At 42.7% G+C, this 12,972-nt stretch overlaps 1 long non-coding RNA gene across 4 annotated transcripts in view; it reads left to right on the forward strand.

The window, feature by feature from the left end:
• The window catches only part of LOC127481894 (uncharacterized), a 62,840-nt gene extending 50,223 nt beyond the window's left edge, over positions 1 to 12,617 (forward strand). For 2 of the 4 annotated variants that reach the window (XR_007908374.1, XR_007908371.1), the window contains 2 exons: positions 9,965 to 10,095; positions 12,110 to 12,617. This is a non-coding gene — a long non-coding RNA (uncharacterized LOC127481894). Of the gene's footprint in view, positions 1 to 9,964; positions 10,107 to 10,363; positions 10,381 to 12,109 lie in introns of those variants that run through there. The other 2 variants (XR_007908373.1, XR_007908372.1) reach the window with 2 other exon arrangements.
• The last annotated feature ends 355 nt before the right edge of the window (positions 12,618 to 12,972 follow it).

Genomic DNA, 12,972 nt, shown 5'->3' on the forward strand with positions numbered 1-12,972 from the left:
TTCCTCCCTCCTTTCAACCCAGAGAATACACCTAGTGTCTTTTTCAGTGTTAGAGTCTGCAGCCATTCTTTTTTTTCCCTCTGCTCATCCATCCATTTAATGCTTAGCATGACCATGAATATTTGCCATATGGGCCTGTCTCTTGATATTTTAATCTGCCCTGAGTTTTGGGTCAGTAATAAGCAATAAGAACAATTATAAAAAAATTTGTCACACTTGAAATAAAACAGAATTATTTATTTTATTCCTCCAAGGCCATATTCTTAATATAGCTTCTTGGACACCTGAGAAAATGCTTATACTGAGATTTTCCTCTGACTGTTGAAATGATACCAAAAGGACAGAGATTCCCTCTGTAATCATTTGCCTGCTTTTCATGCCATTCAGCACACAGTAAATATGGTGAAATAGAGGAAAATTTTTTGTGTTGCTGGAGGTCAATAGAAATTTCAATAATTGTAGAAGAGGTGTGTGGAAAACTAGCTGGCTGGGATAGTTGCACCAGGGGGACCTCGACCACTTTGCATAGCAGCAAGCAGCCTCTTTGAACCCTCCCCAGAAATATCTCTCAGCTTGAAGTCTTGTCTTTGGTGGAGCAAGACTGCTGCTGTGCTGCAGCATCCCCTTCCCCTTGCTGTTCCAGGAGCAGGGTGGCTGGACAAGAGCTTTCATTGGGATGGAGAAAACCAGAGGGATCGACTGAGAGAGCTCTGAAGGAGCGAGGGTGCCACATTTTGGGGTTTTCTGAGTCTGTGCAACCATCTCTTCAATACTGATAATCCAACAGACAGCTACAAAGGAGGCACTGACTTTGCTGCTTTTTCAGGTGATCACAGGGGTCACAGCCCTGGGTCATGCCCTCAGTGAAGCTGAGTTGGGATCTGATCATGCACAGCAGGGAAACACCATGAGGAGTGGGCTGCTGCCAGCACCTCCCCAGGAAATGCTTCACAGAAGTCAAAGGGATCAGGTTAGAAAGTGAAGCAATTTAATCACCATCTTTTGCAGGAAATGCTTCCACAGATAATTTTGTCCTCGTTTATTAAAACAATCCTTTGATCTGAAAAGGAAAAATCTCATTTTATAGGAATAGTGATTTCTGGAAAAGGTATTTTGAACTAATTTAGATGTAGCTGGCAAATTTTAATTATAGATGAACACTTGCTTTAGCACTTTTTAGTCATATCTTACTCCTCTGAAAGCATGGTGGATCTGAGTCAGCAGGATGCACAGCTGACTCCAGCCTGGGCAGAGCAGACACTGCAGCCTCCAGATGTTCTGCACTGTTTTCTTTTCAGTGGCCTTGTGCAACTCCCTTGGAGAACTAGGTGACATACAGATTAAGACTATTCTTTTTCAGAAGGGATAATCTAGATAACAAAAATGACTAGGAAGAGTACAATTTCTGCAGGTCTGACTCAACAGCATCTGCTTCACTTAAGGCACTGAGAGATTATTGAACTAAGACAGGTGTCCAGGTTTCACTGAGGAAAATATTTTAGGCTGTTTTCACAAGGAATAATAGCTGGAGGAACAAAGTTGTCTTATTTTGAGGGAAACGACAGAGATCAAAACAAAGAAAACACACAAAGAAAGAAGGGCGTGTGATTTTGATGTCAGCTTTTATGTCTCCTTTTTTGAGCATATTAGAGGTTGGTGTTCTGGACATGTACCTAAAAGACTGACATTTTGGAAAGAAAGGAAGGGACAGAAAGAAGAAAATCTGTACCTTGGGTACAGAAACAGGGGTTTACCATGCTGTGGAGAGGTAGAAGCAGATTTATCTCTCTCCAATCTCTCCCTAAAACCACAATGTATGCATGCTATATCCACATGCTCTTAAAACACTAGAGGTGCATATGTTTTTGACAAAGGTTTAGTTATTTTACCTGTCATTGTGATTTATGATTCTTAGAAAACATAGAGCTTCAGCTGGAAGAAAAGAGAAAAGCCACATGGCAGACTATTGCCAAACAAACAAAACCACAAAATATAGATGCCAAACAGCTTCTACACAAACAAAGGGGCAGAAAAACAGCCTCATCCTCCTTTGATACATCTACCTGCTCTTATGAAAGAATATGTACCTGGCTTTTAACCTCCCTTCAATCCTTCTGAAGAGACTGGCTCCCTTACAGCCTGTGCTCAAGGTATTTCCTAACGCCTTCATGTTTGATTAAGATCTCAGTTTACAGAAATAAATGTGTCTGACTCTGTGAATAACTCCGTAACTGGCGTTAATTTTAGGTGCTATCACGTATTTTGAATAGCTGAAATACTGTGGGATGGAAAGTGTCTGGGTGGGCAAGGACTGTCATGACTCAAAAATGGCCCTTTCTAGAGTCAGTCAGGACTGAACCCCCGAGTCTTGCTCATGGAGCACCTGCTGTTACCTCAGCCCCACGATGGCAACCCCTGGAGCAACCTTTGCCCAAACAGACAGAACTTTGCTCATTTTGGGTCTCCCAGGTGGTGGGTGTGGGGTGGCTCCTCAGGAACCTGCGATTACAGTAAGTGTTACATATTTAAGGACGTAACTGTCACAAAGTTTTAAAAGCCCTGTGTCTTTTTGAAAAAGTAAATGAGGAAAGAAATAAAATTCCATAGCTTTTGTTAGAGAGGGAAAACTCATTTTGTCTACTGTGTAAGCATTTAATCTAATGCAGGCTGCTGAACTGCACGCCAGGAAGATGGGACAATGGAGAAGTGCAAGGGGCCAGGGACTGACAGTAGCCAGGAAGGTGTCTGGGGCTGCCTCTTGTCATTCCTAAATTCCTCTGCTTCCATGTTCCCCTGTTGCAGAGAAGGTCTGTGAATGGCTTATCAAAGTGGTTTTTTCATTCCTCTCTAAACCAGATAATTGTTGAAGAAAACAAGTTACTGTCCCAGCTGGCCACACTCAGTTCCTGGAGGCTGAGGTCTGTCCCAAGGACTCTGTGATGGCTCTGGGTGCTCCTCACTTGGTGTTTGCTGAACCATCAGTTCCCCATTCTGGAACCAATGTATATTTAAAATAGGAGATGGCATGTTTCTTCTCCTCCTCCCCCTTTTCACAGCTTCTCACAAACACGCTTAAACAGGATGATCAGCCTGCACAGACTTGTCCAGGTCTGGAAATGTGAGTACTTGAACTCAGCTGCTGGTCCTGTCACAGGACAAATCAGCTCCCTTGTCTGTCAGAGTACAAGAGCACAAGGCCTCAACTTGGCTGTACGTGTTTTCACTAATGTCTTTTGAACATCTATTACAAAAAGGGGCTGTGATAGGTTATCTGTGTGCTCATCCATGATAAAATTAGTAACTTAATGAGAATTTACCATGGATGCGGTAGGTCTGATTCCACACAGGAGAACTTGGGTTAATTGATTGTGTTAATCACATCCTCCCCTACTCATCTTAATCCCTACATTTAATTTTATTTGTGTTGTGCAGATCCCTTGAGGAGCTGTGCTTGATCCAAGTGCAGTCAGACTCAGTTAGGTTTCTTGACAGGCCAAGGGAAGTGGAAGAATGCACTGAGGATACTGCTCAATCCAAAGCAGAAGGGACAGAAGGGGAAAAAATGAAAAGAATTCCAGATGCCAAATCTAAAGTATAAGTCCCAGGGCTTGTCATTCTTGTAATTACAAAATTACTAAATAGATATGACTGTTTCAGGAAATAAAACAGATGGGAGCGAGCTCTTTCTCACTGAGGGGTGTGAGGGACGTGGCACTACCTGCTCACATACTGCTGTGTTTTCTTCTCCTAGAGAGTGAGTTTCCTTGCCCATGTAGCCAAACGAGGGTGGCTGGGGCTCAGTGCTGCTTCTACACCATGAACAGAAGCTGAATGGCAGAGTGCTGATGGACACGAACCTAAACCATACCAGAGAGTGCACTAATGTGGGAGCACTATGGGCAGTCACATGTGGTGTTTGAGCCCAGGCCCTGTTTGGTTGGCTAGGATTGATGGAGCTCATGGGTTTCCAATCTGTAGGCAGCACACTTTTATTTTGTGAAGGCTCCGGTAGGGAGAGGCTGCTAGGCGGGAATTTCAGATCCATCTTTGAAATTTGTCACTTCTGCAGCTTCAATTCAAATTCTTAATGTTTCTCTAACACAGCTTTTTGTAATATAATTTCCCTCAGCCTTAATTAGGGGTTGAAGGACATTAGCCCAGCGAAGTCCTGGAGGAACAAAAAAACCCCCGCCTAGTCTTTTTCTCCATCATTTTTTGTAAGCGAAGTAGTTAGCAGGGATTTAGAGCAGGTAATTTTGCCCTTGACAATAAATCAGCAATCATTTGTGATGAGACAAATAGACATTCAAGCTGGGCAGAGAACAGCTGAAGTAGAACCTCAAGACATTATAAAAGAAACCTGCTGATGTGCAGGTTTCTGACTTTCCGGTGTCAGCATTAAGTGACACTATTTAGGTTAAACAAACCTTTTTTCTGTGTGAATAAAGCTTTGCTTCCAGATGCCTTTTTTTGCACTTGGTGAACAAGACATGAGAATTTGTGTGGACAGGTATAAAACTGTGTAGTTAATCAGCATGCCTGAATATCAGCCACCCCCAGCCACCCAAGTTTAGTTGGTTGTAGGAATCAATCAACTTACAATACAGTTATAAAAGCACAAAGTACAGAATATATAGACCAGGCACACACTGTTGACACTTATGAATAGGGTAAAAAACCCAACAGCCTAAGGAAGTGCTGATTACAGCCATCCCCCTGGGGTCTGGAATCCAAACATGGGTGGTCACAGGTGCCAAAGGTGTGTTGCTCTGCAGCGTAGCCACAAGAGGTCAAGCAGCGTCTTGGGGGGTCAGACAACAGAGCAGGGAAGACTTTAAACAACACAATGTAAATAGGTTTTTAAGCCATAGGGATCTTTATATCCACACAACTCCAGTGGAAATCCCCTTGCAGGACCTTCATGGAGAAGATTTTTTACCACCAAACCCCAGGAACACCCCAGAGGTAAACAGACTGTGGCACTGCACACCCTCTTGGCCTCTCTGTTATCCCTGTTAGGAGCAGGCTCCCTCTCTGCCATCCTCCCATGGAGAGGGAATGCTCCAACCCAGCTGCCCATGGACTCACCAGCAGAACAGGTTTCCTGAAGGTGCCCTGTGCTCTCATCCCACAGAGAATTTCACTTTGGAAGTCACTGCACAGTTACACTTTCTCCCTTCAGAAGTACACAAAGCTGAGAGCCAATGCACTCAACATATTTTGCAACAGACTCTGGAAACTCAACAATTTTTAACTTCAGCAAGGTTGCCTTTACTGATGATGCATTTACCCTTGTTCTCTCCAGGCAAGTCTATTAAGGCACCGATAACACTTAATCCTTGACCTGTTCACAGATAGATAAGCAGGCTGGTGCCAGGTCTAGTCTCCCTAGCATAGAAGTATAAATTATAGCACAATATGAGAAATTCCTGGGGATCTGAGCAGTTTATATAATCCCAGTGGAATTGATAAATATGCTTCAAGATATTCCTTGTGTTGTAGCGATTAATTTGTTTTTATTAATGTACCACATCTTTGAATGTTGTAATCTCATCCTAGCTCCAGGAAATTGCTGTGATCCCTTCTCCAAAGCTCTTAAAATGTTATGTTAGTCACAAGTCTATTACTGAGATTAAAACACTAAGAGAGTAAGGGGCACAGTACGAATCTGGTGAAGAGGAAGGTTACAGCTACAAGACTGCCAGTTTTTCTGGGGGAATCATATGAGATTTAGGATAATTTTTTTCTCCTGCCAACACTAGATTAGAAGACATTCCCATGTTGGCATGCAATGTGTGAACTTCAAAGGGAAAGTGTTTTGAGTAAGGAGAGAGTGACTAGAGTTTTCCAAGAGGAGTGCCCATCCCATGAGCACCCTAGGCACTTTTTTTGAAGTAGACGTTTACATGTTTCAGCTATTTTAGGCAACACCGGAGGACTTGCCAGCTTCTAACAGACTGCCCAGGGAAGTGACTGAGTCACCATCCCTGGAGGTATTTAAAAAACATGTAGACATGGCTTAGGGACATGGTTCAGTGGTGGACTTGGCAGTGTTGGGTTAATGGTTGGACTTGATATCTTAGAAGCCTTTTTCAGACTAAGTGATTCTGTGATTCTCTGGGCCGTGAACTGAAGTGAGAGACAAACAGCAGCTCTCCTCAATGTGGTCCTCACCCTCCACTGCTCCTGCAGAGTCTCTGGGACAGCAATCCTTGCTGCCTTCCCACCCTGAGGCCACTCTTGCACTGGCAGGAATAGGTGGTTGGGTCTTTCACCCAAAGCTGTCCCGGGCATCTGAGGTGGTCGTGCAGCTTCTTGCTCTCCAATGCACAGTCTTGCTGCAAAAGACTGTGGATGAGGAACTACTCACATTTTAAATCCTTCAGTTACAGGTTTCCTCAGAGTCTCACTTTTGAGCAGTGAAATTTGGTCACTGTTCAGTGCTGACCTACAGTTCATGCCTATGTTGTGAAGATGGCAAAAGTTGGTCGAAGGTCTCCATTCACCACCTTTACAAAAGTCCAAATAACTGCTTTGCCAAAATTGCACTGGAAATAGTAGGGTTTGTCTGAGGGAGAGTGGGAAAAGGAGGGTATTGCTAAAAGTTTTCAGGCAAACTAGAAAGAGGATGTTTTGTGAAAGTCAGAGGAAAATTGTTATTAAAACAGGCACGTTTTTCTGGATCTTCTTTCTGAGTTTTTGGCTTCTGAAAAGCAGTCTGTTAATTAAATGAAAAAATGCAAGAAGAAAAGGAAGTTCTGGCTAATCCTAGAGCTGAATGTGGATATGATGGCTGTCTGTAATAAAACACCTTGTCTCCTTCCCTCCCTGCCTGCTCTCTTCCCTGCCCTTTCCCTCTCTCCCTCCATTCTGAGTATGGATGTCACCATAGATTTTGCAACTGTGCAAATTCTTGTCCAGCAACAATTTCAGAAAACCCCAACTGGATGACACAGTAATGTTAAAACAATGGCCTTTGAATTTTGGCTGAGCTGATTAAAAGAAAATAACTTAAAAAGTGCTTTAAAAGCATTAGTGGATTCAGCCTAGTCAACAACACAACAAACAACATTTTTATTTACTTAGTCCTCCTCTTTTTTAATGACTTTTTCCATTGAAATGTTTGCTAATTTAAAGCAGGAAAATCACCAGCTATGCCAGTATAATTTGCATCAATTAGTCACCCAGAAGTTGGTGCAATTCTATTTTGATCATGCAAAACAGCAATAGCCTAAGGGTCTGTACAAAAAGGGACTAACACACAGCCATAATATATTGCTAAAAATACCTCATAGGTGAGCACATATGCATAGACCATAGAGTGTTCCTTCTCCCCGAGGAGAAAGGTAAAAAAGTATCTTAATGAGTAGATTTGTAAGGGTTTTTTCTTTTTTTGGAGGGAAGGTGAGGGGAGTGTTTCATTGGTTATTTTAATGACATTTAAATATAAGCATATTCTTGTCTAAAACATAAAAGGGAGAAGGACAAGAGGATAAATACTAATCAAGTATAAGCAAACATTACAATTATCAGTTTCTTCTGCCTAACATTTCCCCAGTTACAACTGAAGATATTATTCTGATAAGGACAGAGTAGTTTCTAGTCTAAGCAAATTTCAGGACTCTGAGAAGTTACAGAGCTGGCTTTAGCTTTTTGCCATCCTGGCCTGGGACAAAATCATTGAGCCTGAGAGGGGTCAAAGTGTGGCTCCTGGGAGGAAAGAAAGCAGTGTGCATCTCCTCATTCCTTGGGAACATTTTGCCCTTCTCTTTGTTATTTGCAGCATGAAGAACTATTGTTGCTACAGATGTAATTGCAATTTTGGTTTTGATTTGTATTACCTGGAAATCAAACTGGAGCCTCCAAAGGGCAGGAGGGCCTACATGGCAGCTCTCTGGAGTCTCAATGGCTACAGTGCGTCTGTCTATATGGAAAATATTTATAAAACATGCTTGCTATGAGGACTAAATGGCAATATGGGATGTCTGCCAATAACCTCAAATCTGTAGTGAGAAATAATTCAGTCTGCTTGCAAGCTGATTTCCAGCCTTCCTCTCCTGTATGGGCTGTTGATTTGCCTGTGATTTACTAAGAGTAGGTACAAAACATATTTTATTAAGGCAACATCTTCCACTCTAATCATGGTTCTTAAAATAACATGCCAACACTTTACTTACTGGCTACCCAGCATGTTTCAGGCCTACTTTTAAACTTAGTACACTGTTGTAAGTAGAGGTCTTCATCACTGCTGGCAGCTTTCAGAATCAGTCATTGCTAGATTTAGCTTCTGCTCTCCATATATCATCAAGTATCTTGAAGCCAATTCATTACCAGAAGGCTGATGTGTGTCCTTGATGCATTTTTTCAGCTTATCTAAGTTGTTGAAATTGTCGAGAAATGAGCACTTAAAAGTGAAAGTCCACAGGTATCAAGCTGAGTTTCAGCTGTCTGGTAAGTGAAGATTCAAGTGACATTTACCACTTACTTCTTATCAACCCCTGTAACAGAGATGACAGAACACCTCCTTGAGAAAGCTCTCACTGTTCTCACCAAAAGCAAACATGGAACTACCAAAGTCAGGCATGGTAGATGTTTCCTAGTCTGTTGTAACAATGCCACGTGTGGGTTTACAAACCTGTAGTCCTAAATATATGTGAGTGTTGCTTCTAGCTGCATGTGGAGCAGAGCCTTCGAGGCTGCAACTTTCAGACAAGCCGTGTTGAATGGTGACGTGACATTAAGTGTGATGGGAAGAAGATGAGCCTCAAGGGAGCTGTAGAGTTGCCCAACTCCTCATTTAGCACGGGAAATGAATAAATGTCTAACCTGTGCACGTGTTAAAGATTTGCATTGCTAAGGTGCTGGCATGCCACATCTCCTCGGACTCAGCAATGAAGGTTCTAAAGGCTGGCACCAGTACTCGGTCAGTCAAGTTAGGAACTCGGCCTGCATTCTCTTCCTGTTAGTCTCTGCTTTTAGTTGTGTCTGCAGTCACATCCTTTGTTTGTACAGCACATGACAGTGATTTTAGGTGTTTGTGTAAAATGTAGCTTTCAGGTGTAAGGACTGAGCATGAAGTAGACGGTTAAGCTGACCTAACTGTGGGCTGCTGCTGAAATGAGTGGCCCCACTCCCCTTCCCCTTGTCCACAGAGCAAGACCTCTCACTCCTGCTGCTTCCTTTGCACTGGCACTGCTGTGTGTTCAACCCCACGATGTGCTGGTTCAGAGAGTTCAGCAAGCAAAGCCCGAGTTGGCTGCTCACATGATCGCAGCAGTGCTGGTTGTGGGGAAAATGGTGAAGAAGTATTGCTGGGGAGATGGAGGGTAGACATACCCTTTTTTGCAGCAGAGATGTTTCATTGCAGTGGATTTAGGATTAAATGTCACCCTGCTGGAGTGCAGATAGCATCTCATCCACAGGACGTACATGGGCTGCTCACAGGGAAAATTACTAACCCAGTTGTTATTCTCTATGTTTATGGTCAGGAAAGTCTGGAGTTCAGTGGCCACTCAAATGGTGATGCCAGGCTGTGTCTGGCCTGTGCCAGGGGATATCCACATTCCTAAAGGCAGGTTGTAAGAGATAAAAATCACACAGTTTGCATGATAAAAATGCATCATCAGCTGCAGGTAACACTCTGATGTCTGCATCTGTACAACCTGCAGAGAGGAGCCTGCAGGAATGGAAGCATCCCCAGGGCAGCATCCCTGCTCTGTGCCTTGCCTAAGGAGCTGGAAAGCAATGAGAGTGTTTGAGTTCAACATAAACTGCTCAGACTTTCCAGGCTCTGGCTCTGGCTCTTGCAGCTGAGACAGGCCCCGACAGCATTTTAGCTGGATGAAATAAAGAGAGCAGCAACTGGAGCCAAGCCAGGATGCAGTTAGCTGAGAGAGAGCACTTCCTTTTCATTTTTATAAATTTGTTCCAAGATGGTTTTATTAAGCTTATTCTTTCTTTGCAGAACGCTGGTCTAGTTTTCAGAAGAGTTGGAGGCTGACTGGCAAACCGTTCCACCCGTGAAGCAATGTTGATCCCAAGTTCCTGCCTGCTCCTGTGAATCCCAGCTAGACTTAAGATTGGAATGTTGAGGAGGTAGGGGGATCTCCCCTAGCTCAATCCTTTGAGACAAGCTCCAGCCAGCATACCCTGTGATTCAGTGGGGCACTAGGTGGCCTTTTACAGAGTCTTCTTAAATGGGTAACAACTAGGGACAAGAGAGGACCTAAAAGCCAAGTAGACTTAGGATACCATAACTGCAGCATTGCCATGGTTGAGTTCCCTGAAATTCAAATAAAGGAAGGCTTCCTAGAAACCCTGTTGTGAAACCAGACTTTCTTCTGTGCTCTTATGGCTGGTACAGGCTGCAGAAACACTTCCTGGGCACACCTGAACGTGGGGAATCCCCAGGAAGTTTTGGGTCATCCGTTGGCACAGACAGACAGAAACTGCGGAGCTGGAGAATACCTGCAGCCTCCCAACAGCCAGACTGAGGGAGAAAGGAAGATCCTGGTGGAAGAGCAGCAGCTGTTCCTAGATTATGCTGCATGGAAAATAAAGTTGCTGCGACGAGAAAATTAGAGGCCAGAGTGAGGATGCAAAACAATGTTGATATCAAAGAGCTACAGACTGAGAAAGAAGAGTTTGAAAAAAAAAGTCAAAGGACCAAGTGAGGGGATATTCAAAGGAGGAGTAACAAGATATTCTTGTGTGCTAAACTCAGTGTGCAGGTGAAGCCTTGAGTTTAGGTATGGAACAAAGGAAAAATGTGGGTTGCAGGCACACACTGAAAATATGAACTATATTTTCCTAGAGGTCTCACCCCTAAGGCCAGGAGAAGTAATGGGCAGGATGGCACTGTGGTGCTGTTGATGAGAGCATGTCTCTCAGTATCCATCATAATCAGGGTTTTGGAAACTGATCCTTCAAGCTGCTCAGTGTTCCCAGTGTCACCAGACATCACAGCCATGGGAGCAAAGAAAAATTCGTAGCAGATTCAGGATCAGGCACAACAAAAGCAGGGATATGGATTTCTGGGAGCCTCACTGTAGGGCAGAGCACATATATGTTGGTTAACAAGAGATTATTTAAATCTGCATTGAGATCACGGGCAAAAGCCAGAGCTTAGGAGACGGAGTGTGGTACGAGTGAGGAGACTTAAGTAAATTGTATTGATGCAACTTGAGTCAATTTGTATTTGATTTGGTCAACAAGCCTAAAGCTTGTATAGATATTTGTATTTCAGAGGGATAATGGATTACTCCAGGTTAGGTCAAATTGACTTCAGTTAAGGTCAGACAGGTGCTCACATTTGGGCTGGACTTGTTTGTGAAGCTGCTGCCCCTTTGTGTTAAAGAACTAAGTGTGGGCACTGAGTTAATTCCTGTTCCTCAGCTGATGGACTGCAACCTCGAGCTGAGGACAAACCTTGGGAACAGGTGTGCAAGCTCTTTGCCTCTTAGGTTAAGTCTGTGTGAACCACTCTTAAACCAGTTGAAAAATCTTCCCCGAAAGAAGTTTCAAAACATCTTATATTTTGCTGTTGCTTAATTGCATCAGCTTAAAATTTCAATCAAACTGGTGGAAATTCACCTATAGCCTGCTCTTTGAGCAATATGGTTCTTGAAAATTAAACTGGCCTCAGACTGAAGATGAATGAACAGGAGAGGAAAAAAGCTTTGCCCTAGACAGGAATCTTGAGAGTGACTCTGATAGGTTTAACCTAACACAGTGCCACTGATATCAAAGCAGGTATTCTTCCTTTACACAGAAATAAATTTGATCAGTAGTTAAGCTGGTAATTCAATATTATTCCACTAGATGTAAGGTTTTTATAACATTACCAGCTTATTAATAGTCAAACCCTGAAATTTTACATTAGTGCCAGGGATGTGGGGGAGAAGCAGAATGAAGGCTGGAAAAAGATGACATTATTTGCCCAGGGCAAATGATTAAAGAGTAATCTACTTTAACAGTGTCACCTTTATATATTTTCTCCTGTCTACCATTGCCACAGTTTTCCACACTTCAGGGGAAGAGCTGGGACTCTTAGCAGAGCTCCTAAATAGGTTCTCCTTTCTGTTATTAATTTTTTTTTTTTTCTGGAAAGCAACAAGTAAAACCACCTCCAGACTTCACAGAACAACACAATGAAGTTCGTCCTGTTACTGGCACTGGGGAGTTGAATGTTGGGACACAGACACTACTTTTATGCTCCTGGGCACCAGAGTGCTTGCATTGCTTTGACAAAATGACAACCCTTACTTTGATTTTTTCATATGCATCAATATATTACATGGGTTTTCTTAAAGATACCATCAGCTTCTCTTTCCTGCTTATTTATTCAGCAAACCTTTCTGCATCTGAGAGAAGAAGAACTTTTAATTTTCAGGAATCTGTGCTCTTTAAGTTAATGTCTGTTACTATATTCTTTTACATTTATAAAGCCTAAGCTCCTCACGGTAGTTTGTACAACCACTTCCTATAAAGATGTATCTGTGATTAAATATATACTATTGGGATAACCTGTGTGCAACTTCTGTCTCTCAGTGTTAACTACTGGTTTCTGAAACTCAGCATGACTGTGCTACCCTGGACAATATAAATGATGTCCCAAAGATGCATGTTGACACATTCTTGTTTTTAGCTTCTGTTTCTTTTGTCTGCCTGACTGGAAATTTTACAAGAGTGCCCATTGCCTTGATATCTAAACCCACTATTCTTTTAACTGTCCTCTTTTGCCTCTGGTATTAACCTTTGGGTTAGAGAAACGTCTTTGGATAAATATAAAGATAGTTTACACAAGGAGTATATATCAGTCCGTGCCTCATTTTTCTGAGGCTGAGACAGAGGTGACAGCTACATGGGATGAACTCATTTGGCAACTCATCATGTTGATGTGGCCATTTCTTGCCTTTTTATTGCACAACATTTAATTGTGTAGGCTTTATTTGTCTTGCAGGGAACTACTTT

Source organism: Manacus candei, unplaced genomic scaffold (genome assembly GCF_025592945.1).
Source record: "Manacus candei isolate 608988 ecotype Guabito, Panama unplaced genomic scaffold, ASM2559294v1 h1tg000083l, whole genome shotgun sequence".
NCBI classification, from domain to species: Eukaryota; Metazoa; Chordata; class Aves; order Passeriformes; family Pipridae; genus Manacus; species Manacus candei.